The sequence below is a fragment of the Callospermophilus lateralis genome (genome assembly GCF_048772815.1).
Source record: "Callospermophilus lateralis isolate mCalLat2 chromosome 8 unlocalized genomic scaffold, mCalLat2.hap1 SUPER_8_unloc_1, whole genome shotgun sequence".
Classification (NCBI taxonomy): domain Eukaryota; kingdom Metazoa; phylum Chordata; class Mammalia; order Rodentia; family Sciuridae; genus Callospermophilus; species Callospermophilus lateralis.
The window spans coordinates 2,633,091-2,656,528 of record NW_027510150.1 but is presented as its reverse complement, the minus strand read 5'-3'; the positions used below and the strand labels follow the sequence as shown (position 1 = coordinate 2,656,528).

The 23,438-nt window shown below is 40.3% G+C and overlaps 1 pseudogene; it reads right to left on the bottom strand.

The window, feature by feature from the left end:
- Positions 1–8,453: 8,453 nt before the first annotated feature.
- On the bottom strand, positions 8,454–9,830 carry LOC143385802 (C2 domain-containing protein 2 pseudogene; annotated as a pseudogene).
- Positions 9,831–23,438: the final 13,608 nt, after the last annotated feature.

The window sequence follows — 23,438 nt, the reverse complement described above, 5'->3', positions numbered from 1 at the left end:
TGCATGCATTAACCATCTGACAGTGGGGCACAGTGGGTAGAGAGTGGGATGTGGAGGAATGAAATGGAGTCAAAGAAAGAGGCAGAGTAACATGGGGATACCACAGATGGTGTAGTGGATGGGAAGCCTCTGTGCTCCAATTACCAGCCACCAACCTTAAGGAAGAGACATTTTGAAATCACCTTGGCCCCACCCAGAGGGCATAATGCTACAGTGGCACTGATGGACAGCCAGAAGCATGAGGGAGGAAGTCCTGTTACTCTCTGCTGCTGCCAGGTTTGTCATCTATGAGGGGCAGTAATTCCAATAACTGGGAGACATCCTAGAGACACACAGTGACACCTTCACATAGACATGTCACAGAATCCTCTGTCAGACACAATGAAGACACCCACCCCCAGCCACATAGACCTTCCAGACCCAACTTAAAGATGTCCACAGAGACCACCACAGAACCTCCAACACAGTAGTCATAGAAACACAAGGCCCTCCCTCAGATATAGCACCATGTTCAGGGTCTTCACACAAAGATCTCACAGAACACCTGACACAGACTTCCTAAAGGGACCTCTGACAGATATTTGTACCAAGAGAGACCTCAGACACCTAACATAGAGAATTCACACAACAACCTTTCAATGCCACATGGTCCTCATGCAGTGATCTCTCACAGAGACCTTCCACAGAGCTCCAGACCATGGGGAAACATCTCAAGAGTTCTTCAATGAGAACTAATCATAGATACCACTAAAAGATAGTCCAGAGATAGTACATCTCACACAAACACATTGACCTCATGGAGGATCCTCACATAGAGACCTCCTATAGACTTTACACAGATTTTGAGAGATCCACAGAGATGTCACACAGAAAATTTGCAGAGTTCCCATGGGAACTGAACACAGAGACCTTTCACATAAATTTTCTACAGAAAACCCATCATTCTTACTTCATGTGAAACACTTAGCCAACTGGAAGAACAAGGACACTGGCAAGACCCCTGAGACACTGAGACACTGTCAACATGGCCTCCCAAATGTTGTTATTTACTTGGGAAAATCCCCAGGAAATTCTTTTCTTTTGTAATGCCATTGCCTCTGAACAGAACTGTAGATTCCAAGTGTAGACCTGAAAAATTCCTTCCTCTACAGGTTTTCACTAGCTTTCATTTTGACCCACAATTCAGAGAATCACAAATGTTAAACATGAATAAAGGGCAGTCAATGTCTAGTGATAGAAATCATCTTATTTTATTATCTTCTCAAATGTATAAATGTCACTTTTTAAATCTCTTTGGAGACAAGAACTGAATTTTGGATTGTTGACTAGTTTGGAAACATGATAAACACTTATAGCAAATGGACTCTATGAACCAGCAAAAAAGCATCTGGACTCACAACCACTTCCCAGAGGCTAGCAACCATACATTATCCTAGGCATCCACATAAACACAAGGTGTGCAGAAAATATGGAGAGGAATTTATGGAGCTATAAATGTAAAGTGAAAAAGTAGAAAAAAAGAGAAACTTCCACTAACAGAAATTGTGCAGTCTCTCATCCCTCCCTGCCTCTCTCTCTCTCTCTCTCTCTCTCACACACACACACACACACACACACACATACACACACACACACACACATGCACATACAAATATATCACAAGTTGAGGAACTGATACACACTAGGCACTGTAGTTAAAGTGGAATAAGTTGTGAATTAAAAGGGAAGTAATATTCTATTACTGTGAATTATATAGTACAGGGTAGAAAACACAAAATTATCCAAAACTTCTCAGCTGTCCAGCTGCACCTAGAATGAGAGGCTGTAACCTCTGGCTTTTAGCAAGGGAACTGTCAGAACTTCTCTGCACTGAGACTTTATCTTCTGCCCTCATCCCTCAGCATTGTACTCTACAAGTACAGTCCTAGAGAACACGATCATCTTCTGGAGAGAGAGAGAGAATGGCTCAGTCTCCTCCATCCAGAAACAGTTTGGAATGTCAGGAACACAAGTAGGAGAAAGAGAGCCCATGGATCCCTGAAATACCCTCCTCATCAATAGCCCCATATCCTTCCCTGACCTCCCTCTTCCTTCCTTCCTTTCTTGTTCACAGACCCCCCAAATCCCAGTAGAGATGGTCAAGTGATCCACATCTTCCTCAAAATCCTCCTGTGCAACTCCCCTGGTTAAAATAACCTCAAATTCTCACCTAGTGTCTCAAAGTGCTGCAGGATAGAAAAAAAAGAGAGAAGCTTTCACTAACAGAAAGTGTGCATTCTCAGGGGCCTCTGTGGCCTCACTCTCACCCAAGGCACTCCACCCATGTTGAGGTATTTCCTGAACCATTCTGGATGCTCTTCCTTCCCAGAAACCCTGCTTGATCTCCCTGTGCTTGGAATACCCACGCACCAATGCCACAGGTCTTGTTCCCTTCTCAATGGGCTTCTCCCTGAGTGCCCACCCTAAATATCTTCCATGGTTTCCAGGAGGGCCAGTTCTGTTCTTCCTAGTCTACACCCCCTGCCTAACCCAGTGCTATCTATAGTATTTTTGTATTTATTCATTGTCACTCTACTTCCCTAAAGTATGAAGAAATGGGAAGCTGTGTGCCAGAATCAGGCACTTAAAATATGTCCACATGTAACTGATCAGTATGGATGTATTCTATGGAAAGTGGGAATTTAGTGCCAGTTATGACCCAAATTTGTCCTTAGAAAGCAGTTAAAGAGACTCTAAGAGGTCACTTCCCTGTGCCCAGAAACTTCCTGTAAGCCTGGCCTGGTGCTGGTCTTTGGAGGCAGAAAGGTGATGTCCTCAGCAGTAGATTTGGAGGGGCAACTGTGCAGAGGTGGCTGAACTTGTGGAATACTGCTTTACTCTAGTGAGTAACCACAGAGAATAGGTGGAGAGGTCTAGGGAGCTGAAGGAACTGGCCACCTAATTTGTCATGCAGATTTTCTGATGCTAGGGTACTGGCAGAGCCCAGCTTTGTTGACTGAACCATCAACCACCAGCATTTCTTATGTCATTTCCACTATCAAGGAAAGTAATTTCCACAGAATTATGAACAATATTTATGAGACTGGACAATAAGCCAATAAATAACTTGAATAAAAAATATAAAAATGAACTAATCAATAAGGAAGTTTAAAAAGTTTTAGAAAATACAAGATTTTCTATCTGGCAGCTCTAGTAAGATAAGGAAACTAAATGCATTTGTTATGGTCATGAATCAAAATAATATTAAATTTCCATAACTTGCTGAGATGCTGTGGTGACCATGAGTGTAAGCAAAGTGAATATTCTAATGTCTTTATCTTGTTAACCTTAATAAAATTCATGAATAAAATGTAGTGGGAAAATGTAAATAACTTAAATATATTTTATCCCACTTTATTAATGTTTACTTAATAATGCCAATGGGGTTGAACTCTTGATTTCAATTTAGCACTCATTTTTCCAAAATATTTCCTGAAATAATATTAGCAACCAACTTCTAACCTTATATGTGCAATGAAGATGATTTTCTTAGAATTGTCTTCCAATAATGCACTGTATGCTCAAGTTCTCTAAAAACATTTCTTATAATAAAAATTATGCAGATGTAAAGCATGTTTCTTAGTTAAAAAGATTATTTGTCTTGAACCCTTTCTCCTCTTTCATTGGTGCCACAGACTTCAAGTTTTTTGAAAAAAAATGTTTCTTTTTCCTTTAAAAGAAAGGATATTTCAACCCCACAGCCCAATGAAACAGCAGTTTCTCCCTTCCATTCTCTGTCCTCAGATGCACACAACGACACTTGCACAATGCTGGCACCTCCCTGAGTGTGGATAACATACTCCACATTTTCCAAGGGCAGGAGTGAGTACTTGCACAGTTCTCCTTTGCATGAGAGGCTTTTCCAGCTAAGGTGTTAACAACAAGTTGATGAAAGGGTGCTTCTGAAATGTGTACTTCTCTCTGTACATTATTATTGTGAACAATGACAAATGCAGATTTCTTAAGCTTTCTAAGTAGAAAAGCAGGCATCCTTCAGCTTTAGAGTGAATGTGCTCCCCACAAACAGGAGGCTTGTCCTTCCCACATGCAACTGTGGATTATCCCATGGAAGGTGGAGAGTAACTAACAACCACCTGCCTCAGGATCTGCTCCCTGAGTGAGCAAAGGGGCTTAAATGTTTTCTGCATTTAGAGTCAGTAGGGAAACACTAGTCCCCAAGCAATGGGCCTCCTGAGCATATTTGTAGGATCAAAAGTCCTGTCCATGTTCCTGGAATATCCGTAAACCCATAATGAGTCTGAAGAAGAAGCCATGTTGGCAGGTTTGAGCACCCCCCATTACCCCTCACTCACCATTGAGAATGTGGAATAAACAGAACCATATACAATGTTGGTAAGAATGTAAACAATATGACATCTATAGAAAACAGTATAGATGGACCTTAGGAAATTAAAATAGAAAAATAGAATTTGTATATATATATACACACATAAATACATACCACTACTTGGCATTTCTTCAAAGGAAATAAATTCAACAATTTAAAAAGACACCTGAGGGGCTGGGTTGTGGCTCAGTGGTCGAGTGCTTGCCTACACCACATACAAATAAATAAAGGTCCATCAACAACTAAAAAATATTTTTAAAAAGAATTTTTAAAAGCACCTAAATGACCATGTTTAATGTGGCACTAATCACAATAGGTAAGATATGGACTCAGTTGGGGCTGGGGTTGTGGCTCAGTGGTAGAGTGCTCACCTAGCATGTGCGAGATGCTGGGTTAAAACTTCCCCACCACATAAAAAATAAATAAGTAAAAATAAAGGCATTGTATCCAGCTACAACTAAAAATATTTAATAAAAGATATGGACTCAGTTGAGGTGTCCATCAACAGATGCATGAATAAAACAAATATAGTATATATAAATGATTGAATATTATTCAGTCAAAGAAGAATTAATTCTTCCATTTGCAGGAAAACAGATCTTGTTAAATTAAATAATTCAGCCACAGTAAGGAAAGTATTGCCTGTTTTCTTTCATATGTGGAAACTAAAAACTAAAGAAATATCCAGAAAGAAGGACAATTAATGACCAGGAAGCAGTTAGCAGGGAGAATGAAGTGTGAGCAAGGGTAGAAAGAAGGTCAATTCATGATACATGCATGTATGGAAATGACACAATAAAACCCATTAATTTATGCAATTAATATATGATTATATGTATATGTACACACACACACACACACACACACACACACACACACACAGAGATACGAAAAACAGGAGATTATGACAAAGATACCTAAGAGGGAGAATGATGTGAAGACATAGGAAGAAGATGGAATACATAATCCAGGGAGAGAATTCTCAGAAGAAAACATCCTAATGACATCTGGATCTCAGCCTTTCAAGCTCCAGAACTGTGAGACAATAAATTTCTATTGTTCAAGCGACTGCACTTTGTTATGGCAGCCCAAGCTGACTACTACTACACATCCCTTTCTGCAGAGAGAAAGATAAGGTGTACTCTGCCTTCCCCCATGGTAACTCTCAGCCTTATGAGGTGGAAGATGGGGCCTTGCATGAGTTTGTCACTGTGTCCAACAGCACCTGGCACTATTTTCGTTATTTGAATATTTTGATGACATATAACAGCTCTAACAGTTTGAAAACTGAATGCCAGAATGGGTACAGATTGGCCAGTTCCAGATTGAAGAAAATGAAGATGGGTAGAATATTAAGGGATGCCAAAAAGTAGTAATCAAGATAATGAATGAACAATTTTCAAAAATCCAAATTAACACAAAAACTCTATGATGAACTCCAAAACATTAAACATTTAAATAGAGCAGGATCCACTAGATGTTATTCAAAAACTTAACCACAGAAATATCACAGACTGCAGCCAATAAGAATGGAACCCTGTCCATAGGGCTGGAGTTGACCCAGAGGGCTTTAGCTGACAAGAGAACATGGAGGTGTAGTTAGTGTCAGAGGAGATGTAGGGACAGGCTGACAGCAGGGGTCCATTCAGGACTCTTCACCAACAAGTGTGGAAGTATTTTAATATTGTAATAATCCACACAGCCACACTGCTTGAGCCATGGAACACCAGTCTTTGATTACAGGTGGAATCAGTCACTCCAGAGCATTCTGACACTGACTGGAAACATTTCTAACATAGTAAACCACCACTTGAATGAAAGGGTCAAAGTCAAATGAATTCTATGTAAATTTCTATTCCATGCAAGTCATACATTCTGATTATTGCTACTATTAATATTAATTAAATTACAGAGAATGTTGTCAACTGGCTTTCGGTGATAACTTTCCCTAAAACTCAATGAAAATCAGTACAAGGAATTCTGTATCAGTATAATATTTTTGTCATATGTTCTTCATTCTTTTCTTTTCTTTTGGTGGGGGGACTGATTTGCTCTTCATGTATTTGGAACTGTACAATAGCTAACATTCAAATGCAATCTTTAAAAACAAAATGTGGTTAAGAAAGCCATTTTAAAGTCACTTGATAATTTCTGAAACAATTAGGAATTTGAAAATGTGCAATTGAAAGTGAAATTCCCAATGCAGTTTTTGAATGTATTCCTTAAAAACAGGAAAGAAAAAAATTGCTTCAGTTTTGCTCTCACAAAGGGCCTTACTCCTTGATGGCTCTATTCCCCTGATATACATGTTGAAGGGTTAATGGAGCCTTGGAAGTCACACACCCACTTGCCTATCTGCTAGAGGTCAGGGTCACACCAGGCTTTCCAAACTTACTAAAACAACATCAATCTGATTAAATAGACAAAACGTGTCACTCCAGTGACAATCACTCTTTAACAAGAATGTCTGCTGGCAGTACACAAAAGAGTCCATAAAAAGAATTTCCCATGTTTGAACCATTTGTTATTAAATTCACATTCCTACAATGGACACCTGAGATGAAAAACAATTACTTCTAGTGCCCTACAAGTACTTTGTTTTGGCTATAGGCAATATTTACCAAAACCATGTGTGTATGTGGAGAGGGGGTTACCATGTTCTATGCATTGCCACTTATTGCTCACGACTTCCTGAGTCTGGTTCCTGCTCTAGTCTAGTACATGCACCATATGGAAAGGAAATCTGCACATCAACTGTTCCACTGGCATAAGAACCACATTGGGATTTATGTTATCTCCACTGGAAAGTAGGCTCAGAGTAATATGCAAAAATGTTCAGTATAATATGCACAGGACATAATTAGTGCTTGCATAAGTTTTCAATTTCTATGGCTATGGGCAAAGGCAAATGCCTTCCTATATTTGCCAAAACATTTCAACTGATGTCATAATTTCTTTACCAAAAATCCTGCCTGTTGGGGCTGGGGTTATGGCTCAGTGGTAAAGCACTTGCCTAGCACAGGTGAGGTCCTGGGTTTGATCCTCACCACCATATAAACAAATAAATAAAATAAAGGTTAAATCCCCCCACACACTGAAAACAAACAAACAAACAAAACCCTGTCTGTGTACCATCTCCCTGCCCTCAGGGCCAGGTGTACTTTTTAATTCTAAGAAGCAAACTAGTAGGAGAGGTGAGCATCTATTCTATTCATAGTGACAGCACAGAGGGGCACACCTCCCCATGACATGGTCCAGACATGGGCCCCAAACATGTCCTGCTAGGGAGCTGTGTGGTAAAATCAAATCTCCAGTTGTCCCTCCTAGGCCCTGCTGAGCATGGTATTTCTCTTACAAGGAATTCTTCTCCTAACAGTTACCTCAATGCTTAGGTAGGGGCTGCAGGTCCCACTGGGATTCTGGTGCCAAATTGGGCTTTGTAAGTTCTCTTTAGGGGAAGCCTCCAGCTGGAGACTCAAATTGTTCTTTCCCTTATAAAGACTAGATTGTTGGGGAAAATCACGCTGGAGGAGTGGGTATATGTCTGTGGCCAGAATTCCTGCTCTGTCCTGGTAAGAGTGCTGTCCCGGATGCCTGACCTCCAGCTGCAAAGAAGGAGACAGACAGCCTACATGGCCTTCATGGTGCTCCTGCCTCAGTTTCTGGACAGTAGCTTCTTGTTCAGCAGCTAAGTGAGGGTCACCCCCTTCTTCTGGGTGCCCTCATGTTGCTACAGGAACATGAGGTCATTGTGTGACTGGCTCATGCCGGGATATTTCTGCTGGTTCTACTGGTGGAAAAAAGCCTTGCACCCCTCCTTAAAGTTTTTCCTTTAGAATTCGTTGCAGTGCCTAGCTCTGAGATGCTCAGAGAGTTCTCAGACAGCTCATTCCCACCAAGCTTAAGTGGGGCTGGGCCACCTCATGCTGCCACCAGAGGATTCTTATCCAAGTTGAGGTGTCTACCTTCTTCTGGGGCTCCAGAGAAGCTGGATCAACTTCCAACAGTGGGGAAGAGGCCACAGCTGCCTCTGGGCAGCCAGATGGGGCATCCTGGTAGGCTCTTCCTAGTCCTCCATGAGGGCAGTGTTGTGGTCCTGAGAGAGCGAGGTGTTGGAGCTCCTTAAATGATGATAGTATTCTTCTGTGATGACTTGAGTTTCAGCTTTGAAGATTCAGTGAGCTGCTGAATGGCAACTTCAATGACCTGATCAAAGTGATTCAACCCCAGAAGTTCCATATCTGAAGAAGAGATGCACCATGGCACAAGATGGCCTGGATGAAGATGTCCTTCTTAATGACCTTCACCTTGATGGATGCCTTCAGGGAGACTCAGACCTCAGCCAGGACACCTTCCCCACATCATAGTAAGGCTTGGCCTTAACGGTAGTGAAAGTAGTGATCATGGTCCCCCATGACATCACTGTGTGGTCCTTTTCTATCTTGGCAGCAGCAACAGGAATGGGATTTGTCAGGATTTCAATTCACTGGGTTCTATGTAAGAAAACTCTGCAGTGATAGAGCCCAGTTCTGAGCTACTGAGGGTGGGCCCATTGATCAGAAAGAAGATCTACTGCCTGGAAGACTGCTTCTTGAACAAGTTCAGAGGACAGTGGTCAGGGCCAGCAGACCTTCTGAGGACTGCCAGTCCTCTGTAATCTGCAGGTGTAAATCCTTGGACTTTGTGTTCCACTCAAAGTTGAACTCTATGTCCCAAGTGAGGTGAGGAGTGTTCTCGGCTAGGGTGCTGGTGAACTGCTGGACAGTATCATTCATCTGGGAAATGCAAACAGGGTTAACACTGCCCAAAGTACCAGGATCATTTAGCAGTGAGGTGTGGATGTTCTTCACCAGTGGCTTTAGTTCATGAGCCCTTGGAGGTTTAGGAGGACAGAATTCCTGAGCAGCAGATGAAGTGCACTGTAGATTCTGAGCCTACTTTTTGAATGTGGGTTTGGTGCTCAGAACCATGACAGAAAGATAGAAACCACAAAGTGGTTCAAAATATCCTTAAGGGTTTCAGATACTGCATTTGTCTCAACCACCTGGCCCTCCTCTGTTGCTCTCAGCTGGATCTTAATTGTCACTTTTGGCAAATGGATTCAGGACCACCTAATATGGATGTCTTCTCTCTCTTCTTTCATGTGTAGCTCCAGCTGTAGATGAACCAGAGACAGCTGCATGTCATACAGATGGTGTCCTGAGCCTACAACCCAGGGTGCTGCACCCCAAACTGAAGGGTCTTGCCTACCATGTGACAGGCCACCACCTTCTCCTGGGCTGACTGGACCACAATGGAGACTTCTCCAACTGCCAAATTCTGGAGCTGCAACCATGGGGAGACCTGCAGGGGGCCTCCCTTTCCTTTCAGCCTCCTGGTTCAGGGCCATCACTTAGGCTACCTGCAACTGGTTCTTATAGCTTTTCAGCATCAGGATTCAAGAAAGCAATGTGTAGGACTCCCAGCACTCTTCAGGGTCTGCCAACTGCCAGCATGGGGGTCCCATGCTGGCCAGCACACACCACATCTGGCTCAGGCCAATCATGACCAAGGCCACAACACAGATCAACATCAATATGCACCACTGGACCTCACGGAGCCAGCAGCCCAGCAGGGCCCTTATGTTGGTGCATATCCTTTCTACCTTGCACCAATTTCCCAGAGAAGCCTGCTTGCCAGGACACAGAGCCTATGGGTGGTGAGCTCAGGCATCCACTGGTGGCCAGCCAGGGGCTGGAGGGAGGTCCACATGCCCAAGCCTGATTAGGCCAAGCCTGGCTTGGTGTGGAGCCATGAGGCCTGAGGCCACATGAGACAAGCAGGGAGGGAATACCTGGCTGAAGCCAGGTGGCAAAGGCCAGGGATTGCACCCCAAGCCCAACACACCTGGGAAAGGGGTACACAGAAGCAGACCTGGCAGAAGGAGTACCTGAATAGCGTATCTTTCTTCATTCTTTTATAAATTGAATTTCTGAATATCATTGTTATTTATAATTTATTACTGAGATTCAATGAAAAGCACCATCAAACTAACAACATCATTCTTTACAGAACTACAAAAATATCCTCAAAGAATAAAAGACCCCTGAATTGCAAAAATAATCATGAGAAAAAAGAGAAATGTTGGAGACTTCATACCACTGAGTTTGAAAACATAGCGTAGAGCCATAGTAACAAAAATAGCATGGTCAGAGCATAAAAGCAGACATGTAGACCAATGAATTGAAATAGACAGCATAGAACTGAACCCACACAGCTACAGCCATCTGATTCTTGACAAAGTAACAAAACCATGTGCTAGAGAAAAGACAGCCCCTTAACAAACAATCCTGGGAAAACTAAATATCCATATGTAGAAGATTGAATCTAGATTCCTATCTCTCACCTATGTCAACTCAAAATGGATCACAAACCTTAACAAAATACCTGAACCTTTGAAAGGTATTGATCTTGCCCAGTTAGATGGCAATCATCAAGAATACAAAAAAGAAAAAAATAAATAAATGAATGCTGTTGAGGATGTGGGGGAATTGAAAGCTCACACACTGTTGGTGAGAATTTAAATTAGTACAGCCATAGGGAAATCAGGTTAGAGGTTCCTCAGGATACTAAATATAATACTACTTATGATCCAGATATGGCATTCCTTGAAAGAATTGAAGTCAGCAAGCTATCCTATAGTTTATTGTTTCTTGTGAATTGCAGCACAAGAGACAAGTTATTAAATCAGACCAGGTGTACATGTCAATATATACATGGGTAAAGAAAATGTGATACACACACACACACACACACACACACAGACACACACACACACACACACACACACACACACACACACACAGAGTGGACATTATCCAGCCATAGAAAACAACAAAATCATGTAATTCCTAGAAAAATAAATGGAATAGAGACCATAATATTAAGTAAAATAAGCCAGACACATAAAGACAAGTATTAGACAATTTCCTTCATATGTGAAATCAAGGGATGAAAAAAGACATGAAAGTAGCAGAGAGACTTATTAGAGAAGATGAAGAAGAATGGGAGTGGTAGAGGATCATAGGCATGGGTATTACTCTTGACATACTCAGAATTAGAAGTGCAGTCCCAGCTCCCACACTTTGAGAGCACCCCCTGCTGAATTCTCTGCCTGGTGTTATATCCAGACTACAAAGCTTTTTTAACTCTTTAAAACACTGGTGCCCCAAGCTATTAGTCAAATTTTTGCCACCATAATAAATACCTGACATAACCAACCAATAAAGAGAAAAGGTGTATTCTGGCTCACAGTTTTGGAATTCATGATTTATCAGAACTACTTTTTTTTGCCACTGGTGTTGGACAAATTATTTCAAAAGGAGGGCATGGCCAAGCAAAACTACTAGTCTCAAGCCAGGAAGAAAAGAGAGAGAGGCAGGGAATGGGGGTCTTAAATATCCTCTAAGAGGACTTAAAGATTTTCTACTGGCTCTAATATCTAACAGATTACATGAGTTCCCAAGAGCACCACACTGGGAACCAAGCCTTTACCTAAGGGACTTTTCTAGGACATTCCAGATCCCAACTCTAATATATCCAAAGTATAACTCTACCTGTATAGTGTGCAATTATCACACACTATAAAGTCCAACACCCACAAAAAAGAAGAAAAAAAACCCAGCAAACTAGCATCCTCCAAGGATCATCAATCTCTGGTGAACAACTCCTAGACTCTTCCCTTCCTTGATCCAGGAACTCACTTTATGCTAGAAACAAAAATATTATGACATCTTGGGTGAGACACAGGTTGAGTCCACACCTCCAGGTCCTTGATATCATGAAGGTGAGAAACCACTCTTGCCTCTTCCACAGTCAAAGTTTCCCTTGGTCTCCTGTGACTCCAGTTCCAACTCCATTGCCAAGGTTGTCAGTTTCCCAGAAGGACTTTATTGGAAAGGTCCAGGAGAGAAGGTGATTTAAAATAGTCAGTTCCCACCCTGCAGAGTCTCCTCCCTGATCCCTCACCTGCAGAGATGCACAAGGCCAGGACAAAAATTCCACTGGTTAGCAGCCATGAGCCCTCAGTGGTCCCTCCAACTACACAGGAGGACCAGCTACCTTCTCAGCCTTACACTTACAGTTTCTTGGGCAGAACCCAGCACAGTAGGATTATTATGAGAATTTCAAGAGGCAGCCTCAAGCCCAGTCCAGGCTTGGCAAAAACCAGGTATAAGCCATGAGAAGACTGTGGAGGTATAGTCTCAGGAGACCCCTGCTATGGTATGGCAATATTGGAAATTAAAGTATGCTCCCAGACTTCAAGATCTGAAGAGAACAGGAAGACAGAGGTGAAGGAGGAACCTCCAATGGGAAGTGACAGTCCCACCCCTCCCTGCCAGAGAAATGTTAGATCCTCCAGAAAACTGTATTGAGAAAAGGAAGAATCACTTTCTGCAGTTGCTACACTCCAATAAAAAAGGTAGAGAGTAGGAAGATTCCTCGCCACTGCCCAGATCCAGTATCAGTCACAAACAGACTGTGAATGGATAATGGGACATTATCATGACATAACATCATGACAGTTGTTCAATGAATCCTGGTGGACAAGTTGGGGTATCAGCATGGAAGTGGTCCTCCAGAGTTAAACTGACATGAAGAGGAACCCCAGACCCTTGTAGTAAGCAATATTGTGATCTGAGGGCTCCTTTCTACACAAAGCAAAGGAGAATAATGACTGATATGGCCTATAATCACCATGCCAGCCCCAAGGGCCACAACCTTCCTATTAAGAACAGGTAAATCAGGGATATTAGGATGGCAATCAGGCCTTGCTGCTCAGGGAACAACCGGCCACTCCCTTTCAGCATTGGCCAAGTGGGGCAGGCATCTCAGGCCACCTCCATCATTACCCAACATACTGTCTTTAAAAAGGTTTTATCTGGTCAATCATATCATATTTTTTAGTTTACATGTTAAGAAAGAAAAGTTTTCTTTCAGAAAAAATATCAGTCCATACAGAAAATGACTATTTTGCCTCATGTACACTCTTTATGTTCTAATGGCTTCTTCCTATGGAGACATCTATTGCTTTCTAATTAATTTTTTTTTTTCTCAATAGAGATAGTGGCTTATGTCTATGCCATGTTGAGTCAGAGGGGAGAGGTCAACACCCTTGTTTCCCCTTCTAGGTAGAACTATTTGTGCAGTAACAGTCCAATGCTTTGACATGGTAAGTTCAGAGTGAAATGTTTCAGAAAAATATTACACGTTTTAACCAAGGAAAAAGGTAGAATGGCATGGGGTAATCTTAAGTGGTACTATAGCCAGAAAGCTTGTTTCCTTCCAGTGCAAACCACCAGCTTGAGGTATGGGACATCAGGGGCTGAGTTGTTCACCCCATTACACCATAGGTCTCCCTCTGCACTGGCTCCCAGACCACAGGTCTTGAGAAGCCCCTTTAGTTCTGACACAAATGCAAAAGGAAGCAAATCCTTCAAGCAGAAAAGATAGATTTCTGAAGGGTATATTAATAAGCCTATACACCACTGGCTCTTGAATTACAGAAAGGATGAGTTGACAATTGGTGAAAAAGCCAGGACTAGGGCACTCTGCTTATGACTTGTAGCCTAGTGATATTTATACATACATACCTCTAGTAATGCTCCCTGGAAGAATTTGGGACTTAAAAGGACCTGGGGGTCACAGAGTAAGTCTCTAGTCCTTGACTGTCCCATAGACTTCCAGGGGAAAAGGCAATCAGAAATGATCTGTACCTACAGGGGAAGTGACCTACTCAAAATTTGGAATTTCCTGTGTAGAGGAACAGATCAGGACTGGTCCCTTTGGGGCCTTGGTCTGCTTGCAGTCCAGTTTTCCTCTTCTCAGAGCCTGTCCACATGGGAAAGCAGAAAATCATCAAAGCAGGGAGAGGATCCATTTCTCTAGTGTATTCCATGTTGTGCCCCATACACAGTGAGAAGTGGGCATTGTTCCATGGGCCTCATTCAGTCCCTGGTGGGGAGTCCTGCTCCAGGAGGCACCACTGAATCAGAAAACATAGCATGAGTTCTATTCACATGCCTATCAAGATCCTCCCTGTACCTGAAACAGGGTGGCCCTCAGGGTGAGGGTATAGCCACCTCAAGCCTTTTCTGAGACTTTCACTCTCCTTTTCAGAGTAAAAGTAGATATATCCCTAAGCCAGGCACTGCTGGGTCCTCATGGACCCAAGTGGAAAATTATGAGTGGGAGAGAGCTAGACAGGCACAACATGTCTCCTTAGGGGAAAAGTGCTACCGACAGCAATGCCAACAGACCAGTCAAAAGGAGGAGGGGGCAAGTTTCTGTTCCTTCTCTTGCCACCAGCCCAGTCCAGGGAGACATTCTACAATATTATCTCTAAAAACAATTCCCCTTCATAGACTAAAATGCTGTTGACAATGTCAAGCACTCTGACTTCTAAAGAACTCCCACAGGAAGAAATTCCTTCAGCTTTCTGAGACATAGCTGTGCATTCTGTTCTTCTCACCACCTTAACAGTATGAGACATCCAGATGAGACAGTCACAATGGCTTCCCCCTGTGTTCTCTAAATAGTCAGTCACATTTATAACCATTCTTTTAACACAATCAATTGTAATTATTTCCAGGGCTAATGTAGATTGCTGCACTTTCCAAACAGGTGCAGGTCTTTATGATTACTCAGAGGTTAATCAGGGAGGTTCCCCTCCTTGAACTGAATTTTCCTGATCATACCACCCATCTTCCCATAAACATGTGGCCCATGCTAATGAGAACTACAGTTATACAAATTACACTTGTGAATCTAACATCCAGAAAGCTATAAAGTAATGCTGTGCCAGCCACAGTGAATGTGGATTAGAAAATGCTAAGCTCTCTAGGAAACATGGCTGGCACACCCCTGCAGTCCTGACCATTTTTGTGTGTCAGCTTTTCTCACCCTCATTCACTTTCATTATGTCTATAGCTCTTCTTCCCCAACTTTGTCCAGTACTGGAAAATGCTGCCACCTGATGCCTCGTGTTGTCATAATCTCAACCATTATATGCCAACAACCACTCAACCACACAGACATCCACTGAAACTTTGCAAGCAAGACCATCCCACCACCCTCTTATATTCCTGTAATAATTCATTGCTAGTAACTCTATACCTACCTAATTCCAACATCAAGAAAAACTTCATAAGGTGCATGAATTTCTTTTTGTATGCTGTGGTCCCTGGAGTGAAACTTTCCACATTCCAGGTTTATGACTTAGGTAAGTCACTCAGTGTCTCCAAACATCACTTCCTGAAATGAGAATGAATGTTAATGATATTGTAATGAAGTAAAAATGAGTTACAATATTAAAATAAATAATTCCTATTGGATAATTTTGATATTATCTTTGTTTTATTTATTTCATTATTATTACCAACTTAACTGGGCTTTTATATTACAATTGTTTTTATTTTTACTGCATAACTTTTACTTGTAAATAAATACCCACAACTGTGATATATTGTTTCCAGAATTAAGCAATTAGTTTTCTAGTACAAGAGCTAATGTTTAATACATACTAGAGATTTATAGTTCTGAGAAAAAAGGAATATTTTTAAAGTAATTTTTCAAATTGTTTTTTGAACATGATACTTATTGTGTTTCTATTAATTTACTTTGATGTTAAAGGACTGTTTTCTGTAATACAGTTACAGCAGCTTTAACTGTGAACAAGCTGCACTAATGGAGGTCTTCAAAACTAACTTTGTTCTCTACACACTGCATAGGCACACCTCCTCCAGTCCTTGAGTGAAATCTAGGGGTCCCATGGCTTACCTGCTTATGTTCAGATAAGGAAATATCCACTGATTCTCTACAGGGATGGAATGAGATCTGGTTGCCAGTCCCAGGCTTATAGTCAAAACAGGACACTGCATTGAAACATGAAGTTTCTGTCTCAGAAACGGCCAGTCTTGCCAGAATCCTGCAGAGTCTAGCCAGCAAGTAGCAAATATACTTCTCCCTTTACATTTGGTACATCTACCTCTTCCAGCAGACAGGCCTAGTGATCTTGTCTTCTGACCACTTCAAGTCCAATATCTACCCTAGAGTAAAAGAACAAGAAAGTATCACTTGATGGGTGCTCTTTTCCCTGTGTCCACAAGGATTCTATCTGGATTAGACACGCATTCAGAGGGGACTCCTTCATTGGCATTCCCTGTGGTTTCGTGGGCCTCATTCCTGTATTTCCTCTGTCAAATTCTCAGTTTTCCCCTGAACTGTCTTGTCAAGTAGTATTCTTGCTGTCACCCTCTCCCTCCCCTCCCCAGGGCTCTCAAGTTTTGGTTTAACTTTGAAACCTGTGGTGAGAAAGCAGTTATTCCCAAGGCAGCCTCTTCTTTGTTCCTGGGTACTGCAGCTCTCTACTCCTAGATGGCTCAAAGATGGTCAGAAATAGTCTTTGACTCCCGCCAAATGCCAGAAAGAAGGCAGTCAGGTTCTCACGTTGGTTCCTAGATGGGAATTGTTTTAAGAAAAATGAGAAAACTTAATTTAGCAAAACTTGCCTAAAAAAAGACAAGTAAAAAGAAAAAAAGGTTCTAGAACCAGATTATACTTGGGACCCAAGACGATTAACACTACCACCTCTGCAGATTACATTCACCACCAGAGAAAAGGAAGTGCCATATCAGAAATCATCTGATTGGCTGCAGTCAGCATTTCTGACTATATGTGTATGGTCAGATTAGTCCATAGCACATGATTGTCTAAGCTGCACTGCTGTGATTGGCAGAGTCTTAGTTGCTTGGTTACAAGTGAATTCCTACCATTATGTTGGCTTATAGTTCATTTGATGTTACAGTGCACCATATACAGAGACTATTTTGGGATAAGCTTTATTACCCAAGTGTGGTGACAGTTGAAGGACAAATTTATTTTAGAATTAGCCCCATTTTGTCCACCATGAGTGTCTAAATTGATACTATCTTCACAATTGGCAAAAACAATCTGCTTGATTTCAGGGCAGAGTTTACAATTGCACAATGGCAAATTAGTTAGATGAGCCATGCATATTGGTGCATGCCTATAATCTTAGTGAGTAGGAAGTTTAGAAGGATCACGAATTACAGGGCAGCCTCAGCAACTTAGAGACTGGAAGCAGTTTCACAACATCCTAATAAGAAATTTTAAAAAAGGACTAGGGCTATGGCTCTGTGGTAAAGCATGCCTTTGTTCAATCTCCAGTACTGTCACCCCCAAAATGTTAGATGGATTTAAGTTTTACATTTTTGTTATGCCTACCATAACAAGACCACTGGATTTGCCAAGATAGCAGTGGATGAGTATATAAATTGAGAACAACAAAGAGGAACATATCAGGAGGAAAAAGACAGTAATACATTCTTTAACAGACTACTCCATGATCCAAGTGAATCAAGGCCAACAATTCAATTTTCAGCCATTAGAGGTGGTTCTGAAATAGGATAGAAGAAATATAGGTAGGTAGAAAGGAGAAGAACAGAGAAGGGAAAGAAACTCTAACTTTAAATGATAAGCTTTACAAACACCATCATTTTTATTTCCAAAGTTTGGTTTCCTCTGGACATAAACTTGTTTAAAGTTCCTAAAATTTCTTCGCTCATGAGGTAAACACATGTTCCCATGAGGTGTTGCCCTCACTAGAGGCCCAACACTATGGGGTCACTCTATCTTGGGCTGGAACCTTTAGAACCATGAGCCAATAAACTTTTCTAATTTGTCTTCCCTTGTGCCTGATGTTGTAGAACATCTTCTCATGTATGTTTGATATTCTTACATGATTTTTATTTAAGTGCCTGCTCTGTTTGGGGAGAATCATATGTTGAGTTTTCCAATCATGGACACAGATATCTCTCCACTTATTTACATTTTCTTTATTCTTGTGTTCAAATTAACATGGTTCGTTTTACATGTTGGTAGGGTTTGTGTGTGTTTATGTGTGTGTTTAATTCCTAGAGATTTTCTGTGAGAACAGTCAAATACACACACACACATACACACACACACACACACACACAAATGTAAATATATATGTATTCTTGAGTAGAATTTTCTTTATTTCTAATCTGTGTATATTTCCTTATTTTATTACTTAATGGCACTGGTTAGGACTTCCATTATGCCAGAATTGTTGAATACAAGTAATGAGGTTGGATAGCTTTGTCTTTTTCTCAATCTCAGGAGGAAATAATTCATTTTTTTTCTATTAATTACAATGCTTGCTTTGTTTTGTGTAGATATTCTTTCTTGAGCTAAGGAAGCTCTATTTTGTTTTGCTAAGAATTTTATTATTAATGCTAGCATGATATAAATTATTATGCTGCATTAGTTATGATAATTCAAATAATCATATCTAAAAAACTGATTCAGAAAAAACCTTGACATGTGATTTTCATTTTCTAGAGTGTTAAACACAGCATCCAGAAACACCAGGACCTTCTCCCAGAGTAAGCCATTATACAGGGCCCTGTAGAAGATCTGAGTCCCACAGGCCCCACTAGGACCTGCCTTTCTCAAAGGACAGTATGGCCACGGTGGTCTTGGTGGACACTCTATTGTGACCCCTCCTCTGAATCAGATGCCATTGGAGGGTTCTGGGCAAAAGACTGACATGATGAGACTTTGTTCATGCTGATGTTAAGAACAAGCCTGAGTGAGAAGAGACAGAGGCAGACAGAACATTTCAAGAATGGAACAACAATCCAGGTCAGGGACCAATGGAGGTGGTGAGATGTGGTCAGATTCTGGATCCATTCTTGACAGATGAACTAAAAATATTGTATGAAATCAGTGAATGAATTTAGTGATTAATAAATTATTCATATTCATTTCTGTAAAGCTATTAGGTTGAAGCATGTTAAAGTCTTGGATTTTTTTTTTAACCTGCACAAGGGTATTTTTCTATGCTTCATCTTGTATACCCTGGAGTAAGTGACTGCATTGTAATTCTTAGGAATTAAGAGTTACTAGTTTCTACACAGATATGGGACATCAGAAAGATAAACCAGACAAGAAGGTAGTTCCCCATAAATAAAAAATGCATATGTTATTCAGTATACAATAAAAACTACAAACATCTTAAGAGGTATAGGAAAATCTTATTAATCCTTCCAATTCTATTTAGCTATCAAATATTCTTTTAAGATAGGAAAGTTAAAATTATTAAAACTTTTAACCTCTTTTAAATTGTTAATAAAGTAATGAGCAGTGCATATAGTGTTATTAAAACTAGGAGATAAATGTCTGAAATTAAAAAAAAATGGCTTTATTGAATTAATGCATTGGACTAAATAAGTAAACCCCTGTGATTCCTGCTAAACAGAAGCACACAGACAGAATATAAGAAGCATATCAATGTCTGGTTTGTTATATATCAGCTGGTCAGCAAGCTAAAAGGTACCACCAGACTATGGGAGTCAAGTCTGAAAACTTATTTTATTACAACTCTAGAAATAACCTGGCAAATTAATTACCTATTTGTAAGTCTTACATGTTAGTTTCTGTGATTGCCATTTTGATAAAACATTTTAGAGGAAAAATATGTATATTAGTCATTCATTGAGGATACGTGAATACTGAGGAACCACTGAATAGGAGCACTTTCTAACAATGTAAGAAAAATTGCAACTTAATTGGTCTTTGACATTAACAATGCATATACAGAGTTCTGAAAATACATATGCAAATCATAATGCTTGTTTTATATTTTAACACAGATTTTTTTAACAGGTTTATTGTTTGTAAAGTACTTTTGTAACTCTGAGGGAGTTTTCTGCCGCAGTCTGGCTGGGCACAATTCAGAAGCCACTTGTCAAAAGAAACTAACTTTATTTTTAGAACCACACAAGCCAAACAAAACAGCTCCTCAGGAAAAAACCCTCAGAGCCCAACTGCCACCACCGGCTTCCCACAAGCCACACTCCCCAACCACCAGCCTCCACACCTCCCACAATCCTCTTTCTCTTGAGGTTGATTGGCTGGGTTGCATGGGTGGAGCCAAAAAGTCCCCCAATGAGCAGCTCCGTGGCCTGAAAGGGCAGGGAAACAGACCAATGAGCTTCACTGCAGAGGAGCCAATCAGCTAGATGTTGCTGGGGCTGCTGTGAGCCAATCATCAGCTGGCAGTCTGATAGTTTGCTGGGGCCCCTTCAGCTCATCAGCTGGCAGTCTGAAAGTTTGCTGGGGCCCCTTCCTCTGTGGCTATCAACAGTTTTCAACAATTTTTTAAAAAAATTTTCTCAGTATAAGTCATTCTCAACTGCTCATATTTTATGCAGGATACTAATTGTCATATTTTATGCAGGATTCTAATTGTCATACTTTATGCAGTAAGAAAATTTCCAAACCCATTTTCTTTATGTTTTTAGTTTCTAGTGCTCTAGAAATAATTCTTTCCCTTCATTGTTTTAAAGGACATCTGTTGGTGGTAAAATAGAATTTTGTCTACTTTGTGCTACTGAGAAAGCTACACCTTCAAATATCTAAGCCATTATGTGAGCAATATTTTCTGAGATAAAACACAAGTGAGGCAACACTGCCCCTCATAGTGCATGGACACTGCATACCAAGGGTCTTATCAGAAGATCTTTACTACTTAGTTCCCCAAATGAGACTGGGAAGAGACTTCAGACCACTCACAGCTTTCAGAAAAGAGAGCAACTATTGCCCTGGCTCCTTGTGCCCAGGCAAAAGCATTTTTGCTCTTTCCAGGCTGTGACCTTAGTGCTGTGGATACAGAAGTCTCATGAATCTACAGCTGCTTTTTGCATGCTCCTGAGAAGTAAAGTCTGCAATAGCTGATGACTTACCAAGATGAGCTGAAAGTCTTGATTTCCTGCAGTGGAAAGCCAGCTCCTGTTGGCTGTGGTCTTGGTCTGCCTGGTTAATTACAGCTTGGAGTTGGTCCCTGCAGGCCATGTATTTGAAAATCACATGCTGTGGGCTTTCTCCATGAAAGGTTCTTAATCAGATGGGAGCCATTATGCTGCACTCAAGTCCATGCAGGGTCTTGGGCAGAAAGGGGGTGGAGAGGGAGGAAGCAAAACATGACTAGGCTGAAATGAGTATAAACATAAGAGGCATCTCCTATCTTAATTAAGGTTTTTTAATCATCAAATCTCTTTGAGATTAAGATCATCATAACTGGAATTCTTAAGATATCAATATTAAAATTTGAAATTTACATTACCATATATTTGCAGTAATTATATTTGGTGAAATCTGTTTGACAATTTTGTCAACATTACAAAAGGGTCCATTTCTGAATTTCTGTGATCTAACACCACAAATTATGAATATTTATCTTTTTAATAATCATAGTCCTTTCTGAAGTGAGTATCTTTTTTCTGAAATAATCAAATATATGTATAGCAGATATATCTGAGGAACAAAAATGCTATATGATCATAAAACACAATATAAAATATTTATTTTGAAGTGCTGCATTAAACTCAGGGTCTTTTGGATACTAGGAGAATGTTCTACTTCTGAGCTTCAACTCCAGCCCTAAAATAAATATTTTTGACTAAAACTGACCAAAAAGCTATCAGCAACCTCATTCTGCGGCCAACACTAAAATACGCAAGATATTTGAGCATCTAATATTATCTATTCCTGGTAATAACCATAGGGACACAAACATCAGCTGCAAAATTCTGACAGATTTCTGTTATATTATCTCTATATATTTCCTGTTTCTTAATGAAACAAAAATAGAAAAAAATTAAAATGCCTTCCAAAATGTTTACTGAAGAAAAAACTTTGACTTCTTTCACTTTTTCCCCAATTCATTTTATATCATAAACCTATAAAAGCTTACACGGTATAAAGCACCTAAGTTTCAGTGGTATAAAGGAGACTTGAAGTTGCGTTAACTCTTGTCAATAATACCAAGTCATATGACCATCTCTGTATAAATGTGAACTTGGTAAAAATGATGAGTTTTTCTCTATATAAAAACATTCCAAGTTACTGAAGACACAAAATAGCTGTGCAGAGTTTGTGCTGCTATATGAACAAATGCAATGCTATCACTTCTACCATGAACAAGATTAAAATACCAAAACAATATTGAAGGAACCTTCTGAGAAGTCCCCACAGAACCCTGCCCCTGCTATGGAAACCCAATGCCTGTCTCATTTTCCATACCATTTAGCAAGGGACAAATCATACAGCCACACTGCTGTTTACACAGGCCAAAAATGCAACAGATACAATCAGAAATCCAAGAACTCCAATGGGTAAACAAAGAACTCTGGCTCAAAGCCTGTGAAATGCAAGGTTACAAAAATATCCAAAAACTAGCGAGAACTGGAACAAATTGAACTAGCAGGACTAATGTCCATTTTATATTCAATTGCATTATAATAAAAGACTTAAGAGGTTATCTCACTCTCTCTTGGCTAACAGAGGCTGTGAGTATTCCCATAGCCACTTGAATTCCATAGTTTGTTTGTTTTTCCCCTTTAGTCATATTTTTACTGGGCAATTTGTATTAAGTCAGCTAGGCATTTAGTTTCTGTGATTACCTACTCCACCTGCAGAAGGATTTACCAGTGTTAAAGAAAATAGGTAGAAGACTGTGTGAGGCTTAGGAGCTCATCAATTACAATGTCATACCATCATTTAGTTTCATGATTTTTGAAATATCAAAAAATGATGTGCCTAAACAGATCATATAGACTATTGGCCAGTGTGATAGATTTATGATCTTGCATGGTTAAAATATAAGAAATCTCTTCCTTCAAGTACAGAAGAGGAGAAGACTGGTAATAATCTCTCAATCTAGTCTTCTGAAAAAAATCATAATTTAAATGATTGCCTTTTCTAGTGATATTATTTAAAAGACACACCATTTTCACAAGACATTACTTTCACAAACTAAAAAAAAATATTACCTATCAGAGAACTTTGAGATCACATAATTTGTCCTTTGTTTTCACGGATAAGCAAACAGACCAAATAATTAAAGAGAACAACACTTTGGAACAACAAATAGCTGCTCTATAGTCTTTTTTATGTATATTCTTTG